At 36.3% G+C, this 17,505-nt stretch overlaps 1 protein-coding gene across 2 annotated transcripts in view; it reads right to left on the bottom strand.

Moving 5' to 3' along the window:
- ZDHHC15 (zinc finger DHHC-type palmitoyltransferase 15) overlaps positions 1 to 17,505 on the bottom strand; it is a 164,061-nt gene that overhangs the window by 99,546 nt on the left and 47,010 nt on the right. The gene's annotated exons all lie outside the window — the stretch shown is intronic.

Here is a 17,505-nt window from a genome sequence, read left to right on the forward strand (position 1 = left end):
ACGCCTGGGTGGCTCAGTCGGTTAAGCGTCTGCCTTCAGCTCAGGTCATGATCCTGGGGTCCTACGATTGAGTCCCGCATTGGCCTCCCTGCTCAGCAGAGAGTCTGCTTCTCCCTCTGCCTCCCCCCCTGCTTGTGCTTGCTCTCTCTCACTCAGTAAATAAATTTTTTTTAAAAAAATAAGAAACATATTTCTTTATAATTAATTATTTTGTACCTATAATTATAAACTGTAGGGACAATGAGTTTTTTAAGTGTGATGCTCTAGTGAGATTCCAGATCACTAGAAAAATCAAAGAGTTTGTGAACAGTATTCCCGAACTGCCACTACTCATGGACATTGGAATGAAACATGAAAACATCTTTTTAAAGCAAACAGGCACAATAGAGTCTTTTGCTTATCTGGTAGTGATCACAGCATGGCGCATTGGAAGCTGCTGGAACTGTGATTACCACATGAAACACCTTTCAAGTGTTTTTTTTTTCCTTCCACATGTGCAAAGGTTTTCAGAAGAAAAAATCAGCCATAAGGAACATGACCAATTGCCAAAGAAAAATCCTCCAGTGTACAGTTTTTCTGAATTTAGTCACTGTGTTGCACTGTGAATATCCCATTATGGAAGTAGCTTCTGAAATGAGAAAGCTACTTGAACTATTCTCCTGAAATAATAATTCATAAACACCTTGATAAAAATTATGGCATCTGAAACCACATGGTGGAAGTAGCATAAAGTTGTTATTAGCGACATCTTTTGCCAGCAGTTGCCTTTCTATCTGTTGCTCCCAGGGACTAATGGAAAAAGTGATTTTGTGTGTGTGTATGTGTGTGTGTGTGTGTGCATGTGTGTATGCATATGCATACACTTTTTTGTGTGAATAAGAATGAATGCAGCACATAAGCTGCTCTAAATACAGCAAAATGAGCACCGAAATGAGGAAAAGAGGAATATAATGAAATTTTACTATATATATTTAGACAAGTAAATGCGAAGGCTGTTATTGTGGCCATTATTCAACATATCTCTTTTCTTTAAAAGCTATTATTGAAAACTATGTTTCATTTAAAAATATACTATTTTCTATAATATCTTTTATATCAATAGATGACTAAAAGCATTTGAGTTGGTAGAGTTGGGTAATGGGGAGAAGGGTGTACCTTTCAACTACATACCGCCATTCAAATAGAAACATCAGCTGTAGCTTTAGCAATTGAAAGAATCCTCACTAAAATCTCCATTTTGGCCCAAGATCGAAATTCCCAGATCATTATCAGGGGGAAATTTGTTAGCAAAAGAGTCACCTCTCTCTCTTTAGTGGGAGAAACCTATCAATGAGGTTTTGATTCTAATGTTTGAGTTCACTGCCTTAATTTACTTTCACTGCCTTAAAAACTTGAACAAAGAGCTGAACATTCTCTCTCAGCTATTTGAAGGAGTATTTGGAGAGAATGGGGTTAGAGGCCCACAGATTGTAGCCGAAGAGCTAAGGATAATTCATGAGAACACAGGAATTGCCCAAGAGTTGTTCCGTTATTTAGCTACCCCTTGCCCCGGGAGAATATAAGATTTTCTTGAGTTGTTTTCCTTTTTTAAATATTTTATTTATTTATTTGAGAGAGAGAGGGGTAGAGAGTGAGAGGAAGAGGGAGAGTGAGCATGAGCGGGGAGAGGGGCAGAGGGAGAGGAAAGAAAGAATCCCAAGCAGATCCAGTGCTGAGCGCAGCCACAGGGTTCGATCCCACAACCCCGAGACCATGACCCAAGCCCAAACCAAGAGCCGGACACTCAACTGACTGAGCCACCTGGGTGCCCCAAGAGTTGTTTTCAAGGTTTAGCCAGCTACTCCTTAGGAGTCTCTCTGATGGTAGTATCAAATTCTAGTGCCAACATGTGGCATCACATTTTAAAAGAGCATGATTTTCCTTATTGATATCAATTTCAAAAGTTAGGGTTGTCTCTCAAATATCCTATATTCCCTTAATTATCCATTAGGCACCTACCATCTATCAATCTATATAAACCTTTTATGAAGCTGGTTATATCTTCAGTCTATACCAATTCTGGGAGATAATGAGTCTTATAAGTTTGCCAGCCTCTGTGCAAAGCAGGACTTCATTTTAATTGTCTATCTCAGTATCTTTTCAGCTTCAAAGAGATTTCTAGTCCCAGAATATTGGAATTTGGTAAACAACACAACGCTAACAAAATATATAGCCTACATGTGTTTATAAACTTGGATTATAGCCCCTCTGTTTTTCCATGCTGAAGAGGCCTCTCTTTTTGGTCTATTTTGAGCATTGAAATGCCATGCAAAATACAATGGATTTGGATTCAGATGATTTGGGTTTGAACTCCAGATCTGCCACTTAATAACTATGTGTCCTTGAGAAGCTGGTTAACTTTGCTGATCTCATGATATATGTATACATACACAATAAAAACAACCTTATCAGTTTGCCTGACAAAGTTGTGAGAACTAATTGACTTAAATGTAAAAGTATCTCACATACTCTTAGGACTTAATGGACATCAGTTTTCTTCCTCTCCTTTCCTTCCTCTTAAGTCTTAGTGATTTGTTTTCTGAGATATGGTGGTAAAAACTACATGGACTTCAGGGGTAGACACACTATGGCTTTGTTCAAAAAGAGGAAAGTGGTTTGTTTCCGGTGTTCTTTTTGATAATGTTTACTTAACATTTCATTGATTCATTGACTGTGGAAATAAATAAGTACACAGGGAAGCATCACTTAGGGAGTAAACTTTGGCTACTTTCCTGGTTTAAAATGTATAGTTGAGATGCCACCATTCTGTATGTATCATTTGGATTAAGTATAGCCCAAAGCATCCATGTTGTCAGGGATACTCACGGTGGACACCAAAGCAGAACAGATAATCTCTACTTTCTACATAGTAGCTAGGGATTTTTCACTGGCTGGGAAAGTGGCTGGGGTTATCACAATCCCAGCTTGGTTCCCTCAGAATGTATTTCCTTTTTTGATGCAACCAAGAAATTCTCTACCTCATTAATATGATGTTGGCTTGATTTATTTTAATATAAAATTTTAGATTTGTAAAAGTCCTTAGATGGCATTTGGATCAACAGTCACCATGATGTATAAATGTATAAATCTGCTTTGCACTATTGCTAATAATTGTTCATCCAGTTTTTGTTTGAATACCTGAAGTAATGGGAAATTTAACTCTTGGGGCAGCCCATTCTATTGTTAGATAACTCTGATTGTTAGACTTATCTTCTTCATATTAAGCAGAAATATGCCTCCTGGTAATTCTCTCTCATTGATCCTAATTTTGCTTCCTGGAATCATATTTGCTTAAAAACAAATAGACTTGTATCTAGACATTTAATGATCTCTTACAACTCAATAATGAGACAAAAGACTCAATAAAAAATAGGTAGACTGAGACACTTCATAAAAGAAGATAGATGGCAAACAAGCACATGAAAAGATGCTTATTATTAATCATTACATAAGTGCAAATAAAACCACAAGGAGATACCACATCATACACAATAAAATGGTTTAAAATCCCTGACAAAACCAAGTGATGGTGAGAATGTAGAGTGACTGGAACTGTCCTGGATCACTGATGGGGATGCAAAATGGTAGAACCGCTTTGCAAAACAGTTTAGCAGTTTCTTATAAAGTTAAACATGCAATAACCATACAGCCCAGCAATCCACTCCCACATATTTACCCAAGAGAAATAAAAACATACATTTCTGTGAAGGCCTGTACATGGATATTCTTAGCTTGATTCATAATAGCCCCAAACTGGAAACAACCCAAATGCTCATTTATTTGTGAATAAATAAGCAAATTGGGGTACATCTATAATATAGAATACTACTCAGCAGTAAAAATAAACTATTCATATATACACTGAAATGGATGAATCTTAAATGCATATTACTAAGTGAAAGAAGCCAGATACAAAGGGTTACGATTCAATTTATAAGACATTCTGAGGAAGGTAAAACTGTATGAAGAGAAAACAGATAACTGGTTACCAAGGTGAAAAGTGAGAAGACAGCTTGTAAATAGGGAAGAGGGATATTTTGAGGATAATGTAAATATTCTTTACCTTGATGGTTGGTGATATTTACATCACTGTATACATTTGTCAAAACTCATCAACCCGTATATTTATAAAGAGTGATTCTTATTGTATGTAAATTATATCTCAATAAGCGTGACAAGGGGCACCTGGGTGGCTCAGTCGTTAAGCGTCTGCCTTCGGATCAGGGTGTGATCCCAGAGTTCTGGGATCGAGCCCCACATCAGGTTCCTCTGCTGGGAGCCTGCTTCTTCCTCTCCCACTCCCCCTGCTTGTGTTCCCTCTCTCGCTGGCTGTCTCTCTCTCTGTCGAATAAATAAATAAAATCTTAAAAAAAAATAAGCGTGACAAAAGAACTCCAAAGAGATCTAAAAATGAGTCTTGTCTCGGGTGATGTGATGCAGCTAACAAGCCAAGGGATAAAGGCAGTCATTGGAAGCTGGAAAAGGTATGATTTGGTATCTTCCCCTAAGCCTTTGAAGGGAGCATGGCCCCTAGGTATCATAATTTCACACTTCTGCCCTCTACAATCATTTAAGAATAAATTTTGTTTGTTTTATGCCACCATGTTTGTCATAATTTATGACAGCCCTAGAAAACTAATACAGTCTATACTCAGTTTTTTCATCCATAAATGAGCATATGATAATACTTCATAGGGCTGTAATGAAAATTAAATGAATCAATACACCTAAGGTATATTAGAGCAGTAGTTGGCACATAATAAGTGGATTCGAATTTTTTTAAAAAAGATTTTATTTATTTTAGAGAGAGAGAGAGCGAGCGTGAGCTGGTGGGGGGTGAGGAGGAGAGAGGGAAAGGGAGGATCTCAAGCAGTATGCACACTGAGCATGAAGCCCAACACTGGGTTCAATCCCACAACCCTGAGATCATGACCTGAACTGAAATCAAGAGTCAGATGCTTGGGGCGCCTGGGTAGCGCAGTCGTTAGGCGTCTACCTTCAGCTCAGAGCATGATCCCAGCATTCTGGGATCGAGTCCCACATCAGGGTCCTCCGCTGAGACCCTGCTTCTTCCTCTCCCACTCCCCCTGCTTGTGTTCCCTCTCTTGCTGGCTGTCTATCTCTGTCAAAAAAATAAATTAAAAATCTTTAAAAAAAAAAAAAGAGTCAGATGCTTAACCGACTGAGCTACCCAGGCACCTCTGAAATAGAATGTATTATGATTTTCTAACCTTAGTTATCTTTTAGTCTCCAGTCCCTTCATCTGTTAATGGTAATAATAAAAATATTGACTCTTACAACTTCTAAGCAAACAAACAAAAATGGGCCTTTTCCTTTGATGTCTTTTCATTTTAGATTTTCTAACAATTAACATAATAGGTAGCTATTTATTCTGCCTTCCCAGCCTAACATTTTCATTTTTCTCATAGCCATATTTAAATGTGTTGGGAATTCTAGTCTGTATGACAGAAAGCAGTACCAAGTGATATGCAACTGGGGTAGGAAGCAAAATCATGACTCTGAAACATAGCATTGGCTGCACTCTGGCTGATCTTTCCTCACAGATATAGATCTCATCATTTTGGCTCTCTATATATGCCTCCACCAAGGAGTAAACTGATGCAAGAAAGGGTTGCAGGAGTCATATTGGGAAGTACACAGGAGCATGTAAGTTCTAGCTCAGGCCACTGGGGAGGGATAAAAGCAGGGGAGTAATAGCTTTGAAAGGTACTTTTATGTAGCTATATCAAAAGAGACTTGTCAAAATGTAAAGGAGCAAAATTACTTTTTAAAATTTTTACCAAGTATACAATAGACACCACTGGATTTTTATTTTTTAATTAATTTCTTTCATCTGAGTATAGTTGACACACATTAGATTAGTTTCAGGTATACAACATAGTGATTCAACTTCTCTATACATCATGCTATGCTCATCAAAAGTGTAGCTACCATCTGTCCCCATACGATGCTATTACAATATCATTTACTATATTCCCTATGCTATACCTTTTATCCCTGTGACTTATTCATTCCATAACTGAAAGCCTGTATCTCCCATTCCCCTTCACCGATTTTGCCCATTCCTGAACTCCCTTCCCTCTGGCAACTTTCATTTTGTTCTCTGTATTTATATGTCTGATTCTCCTTCTTTTGTTTATTCATTTGATTTGTTATTTAGATTCCACAAATGAGTGAAATCATGTGGTGTTTGTCTTTCACAGTCTGACTTATTTCACTTAGCATAATACTCTGTGGGTCCATTCATGTGGTTGCAAATAGCAAGATCTCATTCTTTCCTTCATGGCTGCATAACTTTCCGTTGCATACATATACACTATTTTTTGTTATCCATTTGTAAATTGACAGACACTTAGATTGCTTCCATATCTTGTTTACTATAAATAAATCTGCAATAAACATAGGGGTTCATATAGCTTTTCAAATTAGTGTTTTCATTTTCTTTGGGTAAATACCAATTAGTGAAATTACTGGATCACATGGTATTTCTTTTTTTTTTTTTTAACTGCATACTGTTTTCCACAGTGGCCATAACAATTTACATTCCCACCAAAAATTCATGAGTGTTCTTTTTTATCCATATCCTCACCAACACTTGTTATTTCTTGTGATTTTGATTTTAGCCATTCTGACAGATGTCAGGTGATATTTTGCAGTTTTGATTTACATTTCCCTGATGATGAGTGATGTCAAGCATCTTTTCATATGTCTGTGGGTCATTTGTATGTTTTCTTTGGAAAAATGTCTATTCAGGTCTTCTGCCCATTTTTAAATTGGATTGTCTTTTCAAAAAATTTTCTGGTGTTGAGATGTTTAAGCTCTTTATATATTTTGGATATTAACCCCTTATCAGATATATCATTTGAAAATACCTTCTCCCAGGGCACCTGGGTGGCTCAGTCGTTAAGCGTCTGCCTTCGGATCAGGGTGTGATCCCGGAGTTCTGGGATCGAGCCCCACATCAGGTTCCTCTGCTGGGAGCCTGCTTCTTCCTGTCCCACTCCCCCTGCTTGTGTTCCCTCTCTCTCTGTCAAATAAATAAATAAAATCTTTAAAAAAGAAAAAGAAAATACCTTCTCCCATTTAGTAGGTTGCCTTTTTGTTTTGTTGATGGTTTCCTTCACTGTGCAAAAGTTTTTTTTTATTTGATGTAGTCCCAATAGATATTTTTGCTTTTGTTTCCCTTGCCTATAAACACGTTGCCATGATTGATGCCAGAGAAATTACTGCCTGTGTTTTCTTCTAGGAATTTTACGGTTTCAGGTCTCACAGTTAGGTCTTTAATCCAATTTGAGTTTATTTTTGTTTATGGTGTAAAAAAGTAGTCCAGTTTCATTCTTTTGCACATAGCTCCAGTTTTCCCAGCACCATTTAATAGAGACTATCTTTTCCTCATTGTATGTTCTTGCCTTCATCATAGATTAATTGGCCATATAATTGTGCGTTTGTTTCTGGGGTCTCTTCAGTTCCATTGATCTATGTGTCTATTTTTGTGCCAGTACCATACTGTTTTGATTACTATAGCTGTGTAGTATTCTTAAATACTGGAGTACTTGAAATCTGGAATTGTGATACTTCTAGCTTTGTTCTTCTTTCTCAAGATGCTTTTTGGTATTTGGGGGTCTTTTGTGGTTCCACACAAATTTTAGGATTATTGTTCTAGTTCTGTGAAAAATGCTATTGGTATTTTGATAAAAATAACATTGAATCTGTAAATTCCTTCAGGTAGTATAGACATTTTTGCAATATTAATTCTCCCAATCCATGAACATGAAATATTTTTCCAGTTGTTTGTATCATCTTTTTTGATGATAAAAATTTTTATATCAATTTCTTTCATCAATGTTTTATAGTTTCCAGAATACAGGTCTTTTATCTCCTTGGTTAAGTTTTTTATTGGTAATTTTTTCTTGGTGCAATTGTAAATGGAATTATTTTCTTTAATTCTCTGCTACTTTGTTATTAGTGCATAGAAATGCTGTCAATTTCTTGGTATTAATTTTGTGTTCTGCAACTTTACTGAACTCATTTATTATTTCTGGTATTTTTTTAAAGATTTTATCCATTTATTTGACAGGGAAAGACCACAAGCAGAGGGAGCAGCAAAGGGAGAGGGAGAAGCAGACTCCTTGCTGAGCAGGGAGCTTGACGTGGGACCTGATCCCAGGACCCTGGGATCATGACCTGAGCTGAAGGCAGATGTTTAACTATCTGAGCCATCCAGGCACTCCAATTTCTGGTAGTTTTTGGTGGAGTCTTTAGGGTTTTCTATATATTGTATTATGTCATCTGCAAATAGTGCCAGTTTAACTTCTCCTTTACCAACATGGATGCATCTTATTTCTATTTCTTGCCAGATTGCTGTGGCTAGGACTTCCAGTACTATGTTGAATACAAGTGGTAAGAGTGGACATCTTTGTCTTGTTCCTGATTTTAGAGAAAAAGCCCTCTCAATTTTTCACCATTGAGTAAGGTGTTAGCTGAGGGTATTTCGTATATATATTTCATATATATACCTTTACTATGTCAAGGTATGTTCCCTCTAAATCCACTTTGTTGAGACTTTTTATCATGAACAATGTTGAATTTTGTCAAATGCATTTTCTGCATCTATTGAGATTATCATATGATTTGTATCCTTTGTTTTGTTGATGTAATGCATCACATTGATTGATTTGCAAATACTGAACCATTCTTACACCCCCAGAATAAATTCCACTTGACTATGGTGAATGATCTGTTACTGTATTTTTTTGGTCAATGTATTGTTGAATGCAGTTTGAAAATATTTTGTTGAGGATTTTGCATCTATGTTTATTAGGGATATTGGCCTACAATTCTCTGTTTTTGTGGTATCTTTGTGTGGTTTTGTATCAGGGTAATGCTGATCTCATAGAGTATATATGAACACTTTCCTTCCTCTTCTATTTTTTGAAAAAGTTTGAGGAACATAAATATTATTTCTTCTTCAAATGTTTGGTAGAATTCACTTGTGAATCCATCTGATCCTGTACTTTTAATTTTTGGTAGTTTTTTGATTACCAATTAAATTTTGTTACTAGTAATTGATCTGTTGAGATTTTCTGTTTCTAATTCAGTTTTTTTTAGAGTTTTTTATTTATTTATGTGACAGAGAGACAGCCAGAGAGAGAGGGAACACAGCAGGGGAGTGGGAGAGGAAGAAGCAGGCTCCCAGCGGAGGAGCCCGATGTGGGACTCGATCCTGGAACGCCGGGATCACGCCCTGAGCCGAAGGCAGGCGCTTGATGACTGCGCTACCCAGGCGCCCCTCTAATTCAGTTTTGAAAGACTGTATGTTTTAGTTTATTCATTTCTTCCAGATTGTCCAATTTATTGGCATATAATTTTTCATAGTATTCTCTTGTAATCCATTGTATTTATGTGGTGTCAGTTGTTACTTTTTCTCTTTCACTTCTGATTTTCATTATTTGGGTCCTTTCTCTTTTTCTTGGTAAGTCTGGCTAAGGGTTTATTATATATTATGTATATGTATACACACACACACACGATCTCAGTTGTTCTACTTACAATAGACACATACACACACATCAGAATCACAGTCCAGAATATTACATATTATAGAATACTTGATTATACAGGATTCACAAATTCTTTTTTAAGACATAAGTACATATCTTTTTCCACAGATTATTAGAAAAAAGTCCATAATAATAATTTTGCTTTCATAAGACTGTTTTGCATAAATGATCTTATTCAGCATCATAGTATCTGTATTTTGAAGATCTTGATATAAGGCTCTGGGATGCACTGGATATTAGAAATTTAATAGGGTTCAAGAATAGGTGAGGATAGGGAATGAATTTAGGCACAATCAGGCACAACATGTCAGAAAATCCACATATAATCAAGAGTAACATATTGACCATTGTTGCTTATCTTCAAAAAGGGCCATTAGTCATTTTAAGTAAAACTTTCACTCATACTTTGAGAATTCATTTGCTTACTAGTTTCATACTAAATTCTCTGGTTTCCCTTTTAAAATTAAAAATAATTATAGCTATTTACCTTTTTAGAAATAGATGTCATTCCTAAATACTTGAACTTCTGTAGGCTGAATTGTGTTCCCCCAACATTTATATGTTGAACTCCTAACCCCCAGTACCTCAGACTGTGACTTTATTTGGAGATAGGGTTTTTTAAAGAGGTGATTAATTTAAAATGAGGTCCCTAGGGTGAGCCCTAATCATTATGACTGGAGTCCTTGTAAAAAGAAGATACTAGGACCCAAACACAGAGTAAAGACCATGTGAGGACACAGGAAGATGGCCATCTACAAACCAAGAAGAAAAGCCTCAGAAAAAATCAACCCTGCTAGTAACCTTAATGTGGACTTCTAGCCTCAAAAACTGTGAGAAAGTAAATTTCTGTTGTTTAAGCCATTCGGCCTGTGGTACTTTGTTATTGCAGCCCTAGTAAGTTAATATAAGAACTTACTGAGGTTTCCATTTGAAAACTCAGAGCATGGAAGTATTTGCTTTGTGTCTACTTCTTGACTATATTAGTCTTGATATATTGGTCATATATGAGACATCAGAAAGTTGAAAGGACACTGGAAGGAAAAAGTTTGGGCTACAGTATGATCTATTATACTCACGTTCATACTACATAGGAAATCTTCAGTTAGGTTTTGAGCACCTATCTCGGTGTTCTGAATAATAGACTGTTTTATACTTATTACTGTAAATTACTATATAATGTGGATTTGGGGAACCAAATGAAACTCTCTTTAGAGTCTAACCCACTTCTAAAAGAATATTATATTGTGACACATGGGTGGCTCAGTCAGTTAAGTGTCTGATTTCAGCTCAGGTCATGATCTCAGGTTCCTAGGATCAAGTTCAGTCCTGGGATTGAGCCTGGCATTGGGATTCCTGCTCAGTGGGAAGTCTGCTTTTCCCTCTCCTTCTTGCTCTGCCCCTCCCCCCACTCATGCTCTCTCTCTCTCAAATAAATTATTAGTTTCAGAGGTGCAATTTAGTGATTTGTCATTGCATATAACACCCAGTGCTCGTTACACCAAGTGCCCTCCTTAAAGCCCATCACCCAATTATCCCTTCCCCCACCCACCTTCCCTGCAGCAACCCTCAGTTTGTTTCCTAGAGTTCAGCATCTCTTTTGGTTTGCCTTCCTCTCAGTTTTCATCTTATTTTATTTTTCTTGCCCTTCCCCTATGTTCATCTGTTTTGTGTCTTAAATTCCACATATGAGTGAAATCATATGGTATTTGTCTTTCTCTGAATGAATTATTTCACTTAGCATAATACCTTCTAGTTCCATCCACATCATTGCAAATGGCAAGATTTCATTCTTTTTGATGACTGAGTAATATTTCACTGTGTGTGTACATATCTTTATTGCAAAGGACCATATCTTTAAATAAAGTAACTATTGGTTTTGGGTGGTTATAAATTTGGAGGGAGTTTTTTTTTCTTTTAAATTTTATTTATTTATTTGACAGAGAGAGAGAGACAGTCAGTGAGAGAGGGAACACAAGTAGGGGGAGTGGGAGAGGAAGAAACAGGCTCCCAGTGGAGGAACCTGATGTGGGGCTCGATCCCAGAATGCCAGGATCACGCCCTAAGCCAAAGGCAGATGCTTAACGACTGAGCCACCCAGGTGCCCCTGGAGGGAGCTCTTCAACCAAGTAAAAGAACCATTAAGCAGACAAGAAATGGAAAAACTTCTGCAGTACAGTATGTTTGATTATGGTTTTCCTAAGCTGTGGAGACTAAATAAAAGGTTATGTGATTTGAGGTCTTCATTTATTTGGAAGTAATATTTTCTTTGCTAATGCCAAATAATGTTTCTACTGGCAGTCATATGCTATACTGTATTCTACATTAATAGTGCAGTGTGAATTGAAACAAGGCACAAATTCATCGGGTTAGAAGGGACAACAGATATTCATTTGGCCTATTGGTCAGGTTCTAGGCAAGGCTTACTAATTCATGCCAGATACTTGGGTGTCTAATACTTTCTGAAAAATAAATTTCATGGCATCTCTTAGTAACCAACTCTAGTCTTTAGAAGTTCTTTACAAGTCTAACTTTCAATCTTCTCATTACAATCTAATCTAATTTCAGCTTATTTATCCTACTGTCTTTGAGAACCCTGACACAAAAAATGTTATAGCTGAGACTGTTCATACTTAACATTTACAAAGCAGTTTACTGTTGTATACTTTTACTCCCATATAATTTCATGCTTGCTAGCTTACAATAAATCTGTAACATGTTACTAAACTCACCTCCTTTTATAGAAATTGAGGTTGAGAGAAGTTGAGTTACTTACTAAAAATCATAGAGCTAGTAAATGATAGAGCTGTAAGTCCAACTCAGATCTTCTGTCCCTAAATCCTGTGTTTTGTCCCATTATGCTCCACTGCAGAATAAAGAAGCAAAATCTAATCTTATTCTTTATTATATTGATAAATTTGAGAGCTATCAGGATAAAAGTAGTTGGAATCAGAATTCTAGTGTCAGGAAGGAGCTTAAAAATCATACATTGTATTTCCCTGATGATGAGTGATGTTGAGCAACTTTTCATGTATCTGTTGGCCATCTGTATTATTTTCTTTGGAAAAATGTCTGTTCATGTCTTCTGCCCATTTCTTGAATGGATTATTTGTTCTTTGGGTGTTGAGTTTGATAAGTTCTTTATAGATTTTGGAAACTAACCCTTTATCAGGTATATCATTTGCAAATATCTTCTCCCATTCCAAAGGTTGCCTTTTAGTTTTGTTGATTGTTTCTTCACTGTGCAGAAGCTTTTTATCTTGATGAAGTTCCAATAGTTCATTATCGCTTTTGTTTCCCTTGCCTCTGGAGGTGTATGTAGGAAGAAGATGTCAATGTTAAAAAGGTTGTTGCCTGTGTTCTCTAGGATTTTGATGGTTTCCTGTGTCACATTTAGGTCTTTCACCCATTTTGAATTTATTTTTGTGTAGTGTAAGAAAGTGGTCCAAATGGATAAAGAAGTTGTGGTATTTATCTACAAGGGAATATTACTCAGCCATCAAAAAGAATGAAATCTTGCCATTTGCAATGATGTGGACAGAGTAAAGTGCATTATGCTAAGCAAAATAAGTCAGATAAAGACAAATACCATATGATTTTACTCATATGTGGGATTTAAGAAACAAAACTGATGAACATTGGGAAAAAAGAGAGAGGCAAAGCATAAAACAGACTCTTAACTATAGAGAACAAACTGAGGGTTGCCAGAGGGGAGGTGGGCAGGGGGATGGGTTAAACAGGTGATGGGTATTAAGGAGGGCACTGCGATGAGCACTGGGTGTTGTATGTAAGTGAAGAATCACTAAATTCTACATCTGAAACTAATATTACACTGTATGTTAACTAACTGGAATTTAAATAAAAACTTGAAACAAACAAACAAATTATCATACATTATGACCACAAAAGACTCCGAATAGACAAAATAATCTTGAAAAACAAAACTGCAGGTATCAGAATTCCAGACTTCAAGTTCTATTATAAAGCTGTAGTAATCAGTATGGTACTGGCACAAAAATACACATAGATCAATAAAACAGAACAGAAAGCCCAGAATTAAACCCACAATTATATGGTCAATTAATCTTTAACAAAGCAGGAAAGAATATTTAAAAAGAAGAAAGAGAGATAAACCAAGAAACAGTGTCTTAACTATAGAGAGCAAACTGATGGTTACCAGAGAGGAGGGACGAGCTGGGATTGGTCAAATAGTTGATAAAAGAAAAAGAAATCATACATTGTGGTAACATAATCTAAAGAGTTCAAATCCTGGTAACTGGACTGATGCTACTAGGAAGGCTCTGAACCGAGTTGAGCTTACAAATGACACTCCACACTGGTGTGGTTGAGTTCACTGATAATATACACAAAATGAAGATATAGAACTTTGGACACTAGATAAAACAGGAATGGAGCATCAAGTTTCTCATTAAGGAGCTCAACTAAGCAAATAAGGGAGCTGTAGATTGAAAAGTAAAAGACAAGTGCAGGTTTACTTAAGAGTACGAACTCTGAAGTCAGACAGTTATGGGTTTGAATTCTTCCACTTACTAGCTAGATGATCTCTGACCTAAGGAAACACACATGAGAATATGAGACAACTCAAGACTTGCTCTAAGGCTATAATAAAGTAGCAAATATTTGTTGAGCCATAGTATGGCTTTACTTCCCAATGTTCTAAGTGCTTTGCATTTATTAACTCATTAAATTTTCACAGTAACTCCATGAAATAGGTAGTATTAGTATCTCTGTTCCACAAATAATAAAGTAGACACAAGAAGGCTGAATAATTTACTAGGAAGTAGTGGTGCCAGGACTAAAATTTACTGAGGATAGCTCCAGAACCCATACTTTTAACTACTATGTTTTACTGTCTTCCCACCACTCTACTCTGTTGCCTCTCTAGCCAATCTCTCTGTTAAATGATTAATAGCATGAATACTTATTTGTCAAATGCTTTATCTGCATCTATTGAGATCATCATATGGTTCTTATTTTTTTTAATGGTATATCACACTGATTGATTTGCATATGATGAACCACACTTGCAACCAAGGAATAAATCCCACTTAACTGTGAGGAATGATTTTTAAATATATTGTTGGATTTGGTTTGGTAGTATTTTACTGAGGAATTCTGCATCCATGTTCATCAGGAATATTGGCCTCTAGTTCTCTTTTTTAGTGCAGTCCTTATCTGGCTTTGGTATCAGGGTAATGCATTTGAAAAAGTACAACATCCATTCACGATAAAAACACTTAGCAAAGTAGGTTAAGAGAAAACATCCCTCAACGTCATAAAGGTCATATGTGAAAACCCCACAGCTAATATCATCCTCAATGGGAAAAAACAGAGCTTTTTCTCTATGGTCAGGAAGAAGACAAGGATGTCCACTCTCACCCCTGTTATTTAACATAGTAATGGAAGGCCTAGCCATAGCAATCAGACAATGAAAAGAATAGAAATGCACCTAAATTGGCAAGGAAGAAGTAAAACTTTCACTATTTGCAAATGACATGAAATGCTATATAGAAAATCCAAAAGACTTCACCAAAAAACTGCAAGAACTGATATGTGAATTCAGTAAAGTTGCAGGATACAAAATCAACATAGAGAAATCTGTTACATTTCTATATAGCAAGAATGAAGCAGCAGAAAGAGAAATTCAGAAAACAATTCCATTTATAATTGGAACCAAAATAAGAAGGTAACTAGGAATAAACCTAACCAAAGAGGTAAAAGACCTGTACTCTGAAAACTAGAAAACACTGATGAAAGAAGAGGGCATAAATGGAAAGATATTCCATGCTCATGGATTGGAAGAACAAATATTATTAAAATGTCTATAGTACCCAAAGCCATTTACACATTCAATGCAATCCCTACCAAAATACCACCAGCATTTTTCACAGAGCTAGAACAAACTATCCTAAAATTTGTACATAGAACAAACTATCTAGAAAAGACCCCAAATAGCCAAAGGAATGTTGAAAAAGGAAACCAAAGCTGGTGGCATCACAATTCCAGACTTTAAGCTCTATTACAAAGCTGTAATCATCAAGACAGTATGGTACTGGCACAAAAACAGACACATAGATCAATGGAACAGAATAGAGACTTCAGAAATGGACCCTCAACTCATGGTCAACTAATCTTAAACAAAGTAGGAGAGAATATTTAATGGAAAAAAGTCCCTTCAACAGTGTTGGGAAAATTGGACAGCCACATGCAGAAGGATGAAACTGGACCATTTCCTTATACCATACACAAAAATAGACACAAAATGGATGAAAGACCTAAATGTGAGACAGGACTCCATCAAAATCCTTGAGGAGAAGACAGGAAGCAACTTCTTTGACCTCGGCCACAGCAACTTCTTCGACCTTGGCTGCAGCAACTTCTTGCTAAACACTTCTCCAAAGGCACAGGAAACAAAGGCAAAAATGAACTACTGGGACTTCAACAAGATAAAAAGCTTTTGCACAGCAAAGGAAACAGTTGACAAAACCAAAAGACAACTGACAGAATGGGAGAAGATATTTGCAAATGACATATCAGATAAAGGGCTGGCATTCAAAACATATAAAAAACTTATACAGCTCAACACCCCTAAAACAAATGATCCAATTAAGAAATGGGCAGAAGTCATACACAGACATTTCTCCAAAGAAGACATCCAGATGGTCAAAAGACACATGAAGAAATGCTCATCATCACTTCTCATCAGGGAAATACAAATCAAAACTACAATGAGGTATCACCTCACACCTGCAGAATGGCTAAAACCAAAACCACAAGAAACAACAAGTGTTGGTGAGGATATAAAGAAAGGGGAACCCTCTTGCATTGTTTGTGGGAATGCAAACTTGTGCAGCCACTGTGGAAAATATTATGGGGTTCCTCAAAAACTTAAAAATAGAACTACTCTGTGATGCAGTAATTGCATTACTTGGTACTTACCTCAAAAATACAAAAACAATAATTGAAAGGGATACATGCACCCATGTGTTTATTGCAGCATTAATTATAATAGCCAAAATTGGAAACAGCCCAAGTGTGCACTGATGGATGAAGAAGATGTGGTAAATATATACAATCAAACATTACTCAGCTCCAGGAAAGAATGAAATCTTGATATTTGCAACAAAATGGATGGAGGTAGAGAGTATAATGCTAAGTGAAGTAAGTTGTTCAGAGAAGGACAAATACCATATGATTTCACTCATACGTGGAATTTAAGAAACAAAACGAGAAAAGAAAGAAACAAGAAACAAAATAAGCACAGGAAAAAATATGAGGAGAAACAAACCAAAAAACAGACTGGTGGTTACCAGAAGGCAGTTAGTTTGAGGGATGGGTGAACTAGGTGATGGCGATTTATGAGTACACTTATCATGATGAAAACTGAGTAATGTATAGTGTTGTGAACCACTATATCGTACACCTGAAACTAATATAATACTCTATTTAAGTATACTCGCATTAAAATAAAAAAACTGAATAAAAAATAAAAATGCATAATATAAACATTATGTAATTAATGAATAACAACAGTTAATCCCATAAAGTTAGAATTAAAAGTGGCTGTAAAAAAGTGGCTACATAAATATTTATGGTTATGCCTGAAAAAATAACATGAGGTCAAGTGTTTGTTAAGACTCATGCTCAGTTTACATATTTTTTTATGGAAAATTCCTCAATCTATTTACAGTGGTGGTATAAACTACAGAATAAGCCCGATGGGGGTGAAGAGTAGAGAAGAATATGTAAATATATTGCAACTGTGATGGTGAAGGACTTATCATTTTAAATTTCCTCGTGGGACCCTTATTCCATACCTTTAAGAGGGAATGAATTGCCCAGGAAGGCAAGGTACCTAGGACAACAA

Source organism: Ailuropoda melanoleuca, chromosome X (assembly GCF_002007445.2).
Source record: "Ailuropoda melanoleuca isolate Jingjing chromosome X, ASM200744v2, whole genome shotgun sequence".
NCBI lineage: Eukaryota > Metazoa > Chordata > Mammalia > Carnivora > Ursidae > Ailuropoda > Ailuropoda melanoleuca.